The sequence below is a fragment of the Coenobita brevimanus genome, chromosome 47 (assembly GCF_032717465.1).
Source record: "Coenobita brevimanus isolate Jiangsu-jjx chromosome 47, ASM3271746v2, whole genome shotgun sequence".
In the NCBI taxonomy this organism is placed as follows: Eukaryota; Metazoa; Arthropoda; class Malacostraca; order Decapoda; family Coenobitidae; genus Coenobita; species Coenobita brevimanus.
The window spans coordinates 10,140,403-10,149,130 of record NC_137000.1 but is presented as its reverse complement, the minus strand read 5'-3'; positions in this window follow the sequence as shown (position 1 = coordinate 10,149,130).

Here is an 8,728-nt window from a genome sequence, read left to right as displayed (position 1 = left end):
CTTGTTTCTTGCTGGCGATTCCAGGAGACCATTTTTGGCCTTCATTAACTCTCTCACCATTGAAGATCTCCCCTAAGCTGAATAAAATCATCTAGACGTGGTTAGAATTAAAATAGAAGAAGGAAGAGATCAGGGTAGACTCAAACGTTTCTCCCATCAACTCTTCACTTCTCACCGACTCTTGTCAGTTCCTCTTTCTTTACCGCTGTGCATCTCTCTCTCTCTCTCTCTCTCTCTCTCTCTCTCTCTCTCTCTCTCTCTCTCTCTCTCTCTCTCTCTCTCTCTCTCTCTCTCACTGTTTCCAATTCATAGTTGAATAATAAGTGAATTGAGGTGTGTTGTATTATCGTTTTTTATTATTTATTATTTTTGGAATTCTATCCACGCCATTTATAGTGGTGGGAGTAAGGTGGTGATGATGATGATGATGGTGATGATGATTTTTATTATTATTATTATTATTATTATTATTATTATTATTATTATATTTATACCGAGTTCACCATATTATTTCTAGATCCTACCCACTCCTTCTATAACCTTCATAATACGCTTAGGGTGATGATTAATTTTTTTCCCAGTAGCACCGTTGTATAACTGTGTGCTCTTGTGTGTCGTCCTGTAATTAAATAGAGCCTTTAGTGGAAGAAATACCCACTGTGCCCTGACCTTAGGATCCCATCGTTAAAGGGGAAATTCTCGTGTAAAAATAGGGATTGTCAGCCTTAGTGATATTTGGTAATTTTTATTTTCCACGTTGATTATCAGTTATTTAAATTTTATGCTTGTTGGTATAGTGGTTTTCATGGCCAGTCGGGGTGTGGGTCTCTTTCTATGTGTCTGATTCTGGGCATAGGTGTGATAGTCCGTTCCCCGAAGCCCAGTGCTCCTACGTGCCACACATCTTCACATGTCACCACTCAGGCGTTAATGTCCACGTCACCACCACCCCCTCCCAGTGCGCTGCTACTGTAATCCCCAGGAAGCATTTTTTTTTTTTTTCCATGTAATGCCGCCAGAGGAGTAGGCTGGTCACATATCCATTTGCACGATCTTCATTTATATTCCTCTTCCTTCAGTTAAGTTATTTTACTGAGGTTACGAGGCGCAGACGAGGATCATACACGGTGTTACTGTGAACCCCGAGTAGAGCAGTTGCGGCGTCCATCCAGTAGCTACTCTTCCTAATATTTCCGAGCACCTCGTCGTGGTGAGGACCTTGATCCGATCCGAGTGAGGCGCCATGTACCACAGGGGGACGCCGGATCCCCTTTACGGTGTATGAACTGTATTGTACCTGTAGGATGGCCCCATAGAGAGTTTTTACCTGTGGTCAACTGGTCTGCTTGACTAGACAGACCGAGGTTAAGCAAGAATAACTCAGAAACCGGGCGTAATGAAAGAACTGATCTTTTTGCACTATATAAAATAAAAAAAATATTCGTCGGCGTAGTGAAGGGGTTATTGAAGCGACCTTGCACTCAATATCTGGAAATTCCCCTCATCAAGTGGGTCAGGAAACAGGCGTGGGATAAAGTCAGATCACGTTTCCAAAGGAGGTTAAGTAAAAAGCATAGTTAGGTATGTGATGGGAACAGGAACAGGAGGGAGAGGGGTATGGGAGGGGGGGAAATGGAGGAAAGTTGAGAAATACGGTGAAGGATGAAAAGAAGAAGGAAGGGGGAGGGTAAGAGAGGGGAAGAAAGAGAAGGGGAATGGAGAAGAGATGCTTAGAGGGGGAGGAGGGGGAAGGGTAGAGGAAGGAGATGGGAAGAGGAGGATAAGGGAGGTAGAGGAGAGGAGATAGAAGTAGAGGAGAGAGAAGGGGAAGGAGGGGTGGAGGGGAAAAAGTACCTCATTCTAAACGACGCTCAATGTAAGATCAGAAACTAGCTTACGATAATCTTCTCTGGCGTAATTGTTCTCTTTTCACTTCACCTAAATATTCGTCATTTTGCAGTTTCTTCCCTAAAGCTCTGTGAGAGAATAAGATAGTGCCATGGCCCTCCTTTCCTTGGTATTCTTCGTGACTAGCATCATATTCTGTTTGTTATATATTGTTACAGCTGTGCATTCAAGACGGAGAGATGGCAATTTTAGGCCAAGTTAAAGTGAAAGGAGTGTAGGATTCTCTCTCTCTCTCTCTCTCTCTCTCTCCGGCAAGAACAAGAAACATGGGAAACCATTGCACTTGTCTTTGTCCTTCCTTGAGTAAAACAGACCTACAGTAAGTTGCGCGCGCGCGTGCGTGCGTGCGTGTGTGTGTGTGTGTGTGTGTGTGTGTGTGTGTGTGTGTGTGTGTATGTGAATAAGCAACCAGTTTCATGTATAGGGACTTCCCCAATTAACGTAAGAGCCTGATAAACCCGTTAATACAAAGTGATACAGAAATTAGACCGGTGTGTGTGTGTGTGTGTGTGTGTGTGTGTGTGTGTGTGTGTGTGTGTGTGTGTGAGAGAGAGAGAGAGAGAGAGAGAGAAGCACTACTGACCTCCTACTGAGTTATCAGGTCAGCGGTTGGCCTACTGATCTTCACCTTGTCAATTCTTCACTCTCTCTCTCTCTCTCTCTCTCTCTCTCTCTCTCTCACACACACACACACACACACACACACACACACACACACACACACACACACACACACACACACACACACACACACACACACAAATGGTCTCTTCCTCAAGTTGTTCTTTGTTCACAAGCACAGGCCGGTCATCAAATTTGTTCACCCGGAAAATTGCTCTGCTACTGGAATTGAACATCTTTTTTTGGACTTCTCGATTTAGTAATTATTTTTGAGAGTACGTTGGTGTGGCCTTGTGTTCATTTTTTTTTTTTTCCCTAGAAGCTTGTTGGTATTATACGCGCGTTCTTATGTGCGTAGGTGTGTGTGTGTGTGTGTGTGTGTGTGTGTGTGTGTGTGTGTGTGTAAGGCTTAAAACTGAGGCGGGAATCCCCACTTTTCACCGTATTTTGGCGACTGAACTAATTCTGGGAGCAGCACTGCTTTCTTAGACAGAGACAAAGAGAGAGAGAGAGAGAGATGCTAGTCATGAAGAAGTGTTACGAAGTAGTCAAAGCATTCTCTTATCTGCCACTGAGCTATGTGAGACAAGCTATAGAAGGAAGAAAATAAGATGCTAGTCAGGAAGAAGTGGTGTGGAAAGGAAGTCGAGTCTTAGCATTGTCATTTTCTGCACTGAGCCGCGTGAAATAAAGCTACAAATGAACGAAAAAATAGGCCAAGTTATTGTTTAAAAAAAAAAAAAAAAGCCATAGCACACATTTTTCCAAGATATTCACAAAATTCCCCCAAATATTCACTCTGGCGCAATACCCAAGGCCACTTTAGCACTCATTTGCTCCGAAAGGAACGGATCTCTGACGAAACGCAATAAAAACTATCAGCTGCGTGTTTTTTTAGGGTGTGTGTTTGTTTTTAGGGACAGTTTTATAGACGTCGGTGGCCGCGGTTTATAAGGGGTTGAATACCAAGTTAGCGACGGTATCTATGGGCTATAGGTTCGTGGGATTTAGGAGCGCCCTGACACTCTTCCTTGCCCCTTTATTTCTGAACATGACACCTTGATGTGAATTGACACGAATTGGCAGGATTTACTTGAAGAGCCCATCCCCACCACCAAATATTTATGCCAAAGAAACCGCCCCGCCCTGGTAGACAAGTTCACCTAGTCTTCAGCCAGAGAACGTTTTTTTATAGTTTATTCATCTATACGAAACAGTTTACCAGCTTAAGAAAGGCTTTTGAAATTCTAGGGGTGAAACAATAATCATATTTAGTTTCATGCTAGTTGAATGTAATCAGTAAAACAACAGTATCAAGGAGCTAAAAAAAAAAGTCTTACACAAACTACAAAGACAAATTAGAAGTCTTTGTTGATCGCCCTGATGCTGATATTTTTTTATTTGCCTGCTGTTTTGCATTGTTTCACATATTTTTTCTTTTGCACTTCTTTTTCCGTCTTTCTTCTGCCCTCCTTCTCTTCAGCTGCCTTTCTCCATTATTCCATGTATCTTTCCCTCTTTCTTTTCATCTGTCTTCATTCCTTTATTCTACGCGTCTTTCCTTCTTTCTCTGTCTTCCCTTCATTATTCCTTCCGTCCTTCATCAGCCATCCATTCTCTTTTACGTGTCTTCCCACCTCCGTCCATACTTCTCCTTCCTCGCCTTTGACCTTGCTACCTTCACAACTATCAGAGCCCTAGGAAGTGACTGCTACTCCCGTCTGTACCTTCCTCCTCCTCCTCCTCCCATGTGCCTCTTCTAGCCCCTATCTGCTCTAATTAGGTGGTTGTGAGGGTTGGGTCGTTGTTTTTGTCCGACCCTTACTGTCACAATGTTGGCAGGCGCTAAGTAGGTGTGTGTGTGTGTGTGTGTGTGTGTGTGTGTGTGTGTGTGTGTGTGTGTGTGTGTGTGTGTGTGTGTGTGTGTGTGTGTGTCTAACAAATGTCAACTCTGAACTCCATTTCCTTGAATTCGTAGCAACCGAAACTGATAAACACATTCCGTAAAAAATCAGTAACGGCTTTCCAAATTCACCAGATTAATCGAAATTCAGAGAGAGAGAGAGAGAAGGCTCAGAACTTGATATAACTGGTTTGTTATCATCTGACAGAACTAGATCATTTCCACAACACAAATATTAAGCCGTGGTTGTATGCGATTTGATGAGCCTTGGTTATCACGTGGGGATGAGTCTTCTAGGCTACAAGTCAAATCCAGTCTCTAGTCTGGCTAAACTTACCTATAAACCGAGCTGAAAGGGGTTAGGGGTCTTTGTCAGGTTTGAGTATATGCGCTACAGTACAGGGTTGCTAACTCCGTGCTTATTTTGTTCTGTCAGTCATATGTTTCGTGGAAGTGTGGTCGCGCCCCTAAGTACACACACACACACACACACACACACACACACACACACACACACACACACACACACACACACACACACACACACACACACACACACACACACACACACACACCTTCCTCTCCACCATTCTCTTGGTAACCATTTCATCCCTTCTTCACACCCTCCTTTATTTTTGTTTCTTTTTCCCTCCACCCTCTCCATCCTACCTACATTTCCTGTCTCTACCCCTCACTACAAAATTTCAGCAGACAGACGCACCACAGAGGCAGTAATTCCAGTTTTTATCAGCTTTTATCAGGAACAGACGCACCGACGGACCGTAGCAAAGATAATTCCAGTTTTTCGTTGGGCTGAGTGGCCGATGTGCGCACGTGGACCGTCTTTCGTTATATAATTGCGCCTCGACCCCTCCCCTCCATATAGCATACACACACACACACACACACACACACACACACACACACACACACACACACACACACACACACACACACACACACACACACACACACACATCGGTACTCATATAGGCCATTAGGTGTGGTTAGGTGTGAGCGATTTTGCAGCGTGTTTTGGCTGGGACTGTGTAATCTGTGTGTTTTCATGGATTACCTGTTGTTTTTCGTGGATTAGCCCGTTGTTTTCATGGATTAGCCTGTTGTTTTCGTGGATTACCTGTTGTTTTCGTGAATTAGCCTGTTGTTTTCATGGAATACCCTGTTGTTTTCATGGATTAGCCCGTTGTTTCGTGGATTACCTGTTGTTTTCATGGATTACCTGTTGTTTTCGTGGGTTACCTGTTGTTTTCGTGGATTACCTGTTGTTTTCGTGGATTAGCCACTTGTTTTCATGGATTAGCCTGTTGTGAGCAAATCCCTTTTTTTTAATGTGTGTTTGTATCTGTGTGTGTTAAAAAAATATCATATGAATGCATGACGAGATGTGGATAAAAATTGGCACATAGATTTGTGTGTGGATCTGGAAGAAGTGATTTAATTTTGGTACAAATGAATTAAAAGTTAGGGCCAGGGGTCTAGGTTAAAGTTTGAACACGTAGTTACTTTACTCTTAGCGCTTTGGTTTAGTTATTATTAAATTAAATAGGAAAATTAGGTAAACAAAACGAGGAGCATTACCCTCACCTTCTTTGATCTTACACTTTAGTTATGTTTTTCCTTATCTCTTTGTATCTTAAATTTTGAGTATGATAACTAAATTTCCAGGTTGATATCTTATTATTGTGCAAAATCGAGTGACAGATGGTGATAGTTAATGGAAAATAATGATAGTTACTGAAATAGGAAATGAACTACAGCATTTCAAACCATTTCTATTATTTTTTCTTATTCGTTTGTTTTCCTTCCTATGTTCTGTTATATTAAAAAAAAAAATTCATCTCTTGTTTCAGGCTGTAGAGCTGCGCAGTGAGGGCAAAGAGGCTATTTTTTTTTTTCTTTTCTTTTTTGTTTTGGCCACATGTACATGCTTATATACCCTCGACTACTTCACGTGACGACCAGGTGTGTGAGGGAGGCTGGGGTCGTGAAGGGAGGGGTAAGTAGGGAGATGCTCACGTGTAGTTTCTCTCTCTCTCTCTCTCTCTCTCTCTCTCTCTCTCTCTCTCTCTCTCTCTCTCTCTCTCTCTCTCTCCTTCTTCTTCTTCTTCTTCCTGCTTTTTTATCTGTGTCATTTGCTGATAGATTAGTTTTGTTAGTTATCACCTTCCCTATACCAAACATCCACGAAAGGACAAGCAGGTGTGTTGCTGTTTGCTTTCCTTTGTACTCCTTTCTACTCCTTCCAGGCATCCTACTTCCAGGCGATTTTATTGGACCTAGAAGATACATATACTTTTGAAAGAGCTAATAAGCTCGACAGTGACCATTCCAGCGTGCAAAGTGTGAAAATAAAGTAAGGAAGTATAAAGATAAAGTAAGAAAGTGTGAAAATAAAGTAAGAAAGTGTGAAAATAAAGTAAGGAAGTGTAAAGATAAAGTAAGAAAGTGTGAAAATAAAGTAAGGAAGTGTAAAGATAAAGTAAGAAAGTGTGAAAATAAAGTAAGGAAGTGTAAAGATAAAGTAAGAAAGTGTGAAAATAAAGTAAGGAAGTGTAAAGATAAAGTAAGAAAGTGTGAAAATAAAGTAAGGAAGTGTGAAAATAAAGTAAGGAAGTGTGAAAATAAAGTAAGGAAGTGTGAAAATAAAGTAAGGAAGTGTGAAAATAAAGCAAGACATCATAGTAGGGAAGTATTTAGCATTCTGGCTCCTATGACTCACTCATTTGAATAAAATCTTACGTAATAAAGTACAAGAGATATCCTGAGCATTAGGGGGTTAAGAAATTCGCTCCAAGGTCCTCTAGTTCATATATCCCAATACCTTCACACGTCACCACTTGGACACTCAATTCCTTTCATCCCCCCTCCCCCGACATGCTTGGGACATCACAGGTGGGATTAACACTCTCAGGTTCAAGACACATTTTATAATTTAGTCAAGCCAGTTCCGGATCATCTTAATCGGCTTAGAAGAAATTAAACTGAAAGGGGTCGATTTTAGGCCTCGGTAATTCCTTCATTCTTGAAAGCTGTACTCATGAGAGCTGTATATAGCTTAGTAGTAGCAAAATTAAGCTGAGAGAGAGAGAGAGAGAGAGACGGGGAAGAAGGAAGACGTACAGCTCATCAGTTTACGATGGATGGAATCTAAAGTGGTGGGAAAAAAAAAAAAAAAAAAAAAAAAAAAAAAGGGGGTAGAAAAAATAGCCCGCAAAAAGTAGCAACCAGGAAACCTAGCGGCATTATTGAACGGCTTAGAGGGACGCCTTCATGTGGTGGCACCGATATGACTGGGCGGTGGAGCTGCCTGGTTATGCAAACTTTGTATCTGTTCATTTATGTAGGATGGAAGATAAGGCAGGGGCGTTGAAGGAGTGTATAGGAGATAAGAGGAAAGAAGAGAAAACTTAAACGAGGGAATGATACGAGTAAGGGGAAGAGGAAGTGCTTGTACCGTCTGTTTCTAGAGTGGAGAGTCTGTCTAACCGTCTGTCTGTCATCCATCTCTGTCTGTCTATCCATCTGCCTGTCTGTCTGTCTGTCTGTAATCAGACTCCTTTGGAAGGGGTGGCCATAATCGAATCGTCTCCATTTCACCCTCTCCTCCGCTGTCAGGCTGCCATCTCTCTGACTCACACTCCCCTAACTCATCTCATCATCGGTCTCCCTATCCCCTCGCCCCCACACCACCTCACTCATACACTATCCTAGTCAGTCTTTCATTCTCATCATGTTCCTTTCCATCGCATCCTTCCATCTCATACTCTCTCTTACTTCCCCATTCTCTCTCCTCTACCTTATTCCTTTGCACTCTCCTAGTCAGTCTTTCATTCTCCATGATGATTGTGGGGAAAAAAAAAAAAGCAAAAAGCAGGATCTTGGAAGCTTGTCAGTTACCCAGTAGGGTGGAATGTGAACCAGAAGTAGGAGAAAAAAAATAAAAGATATATAAATAGTTGAGTGAAATAGAAGGCCTTGAAGGTGCAAAGTAGGAGACAGGATAGTAGGAGAATAAGGGAAGTGGAAGGAGCTGAAATAGAAGTAGTAGGAGAAAAAAGTAGAAGAGATGTAAATTGTTGAGTGAAACAGGCCTTGGAAGAGGAGAAGAAAGTAGGAGCGGAAGCAGGAAACATGATGGTAAGAGAATAAGAGAAACAGTGGGAGAAGAAGTAAGAGAAACAGTAGAAGGGGGAGAAGAAGTAGGAGCAGAAATAGAAATAGTTAAGTGAAATAAAAGATGTGAAGGAGAGGAAGCAGACGAAATAATAGGAGAGT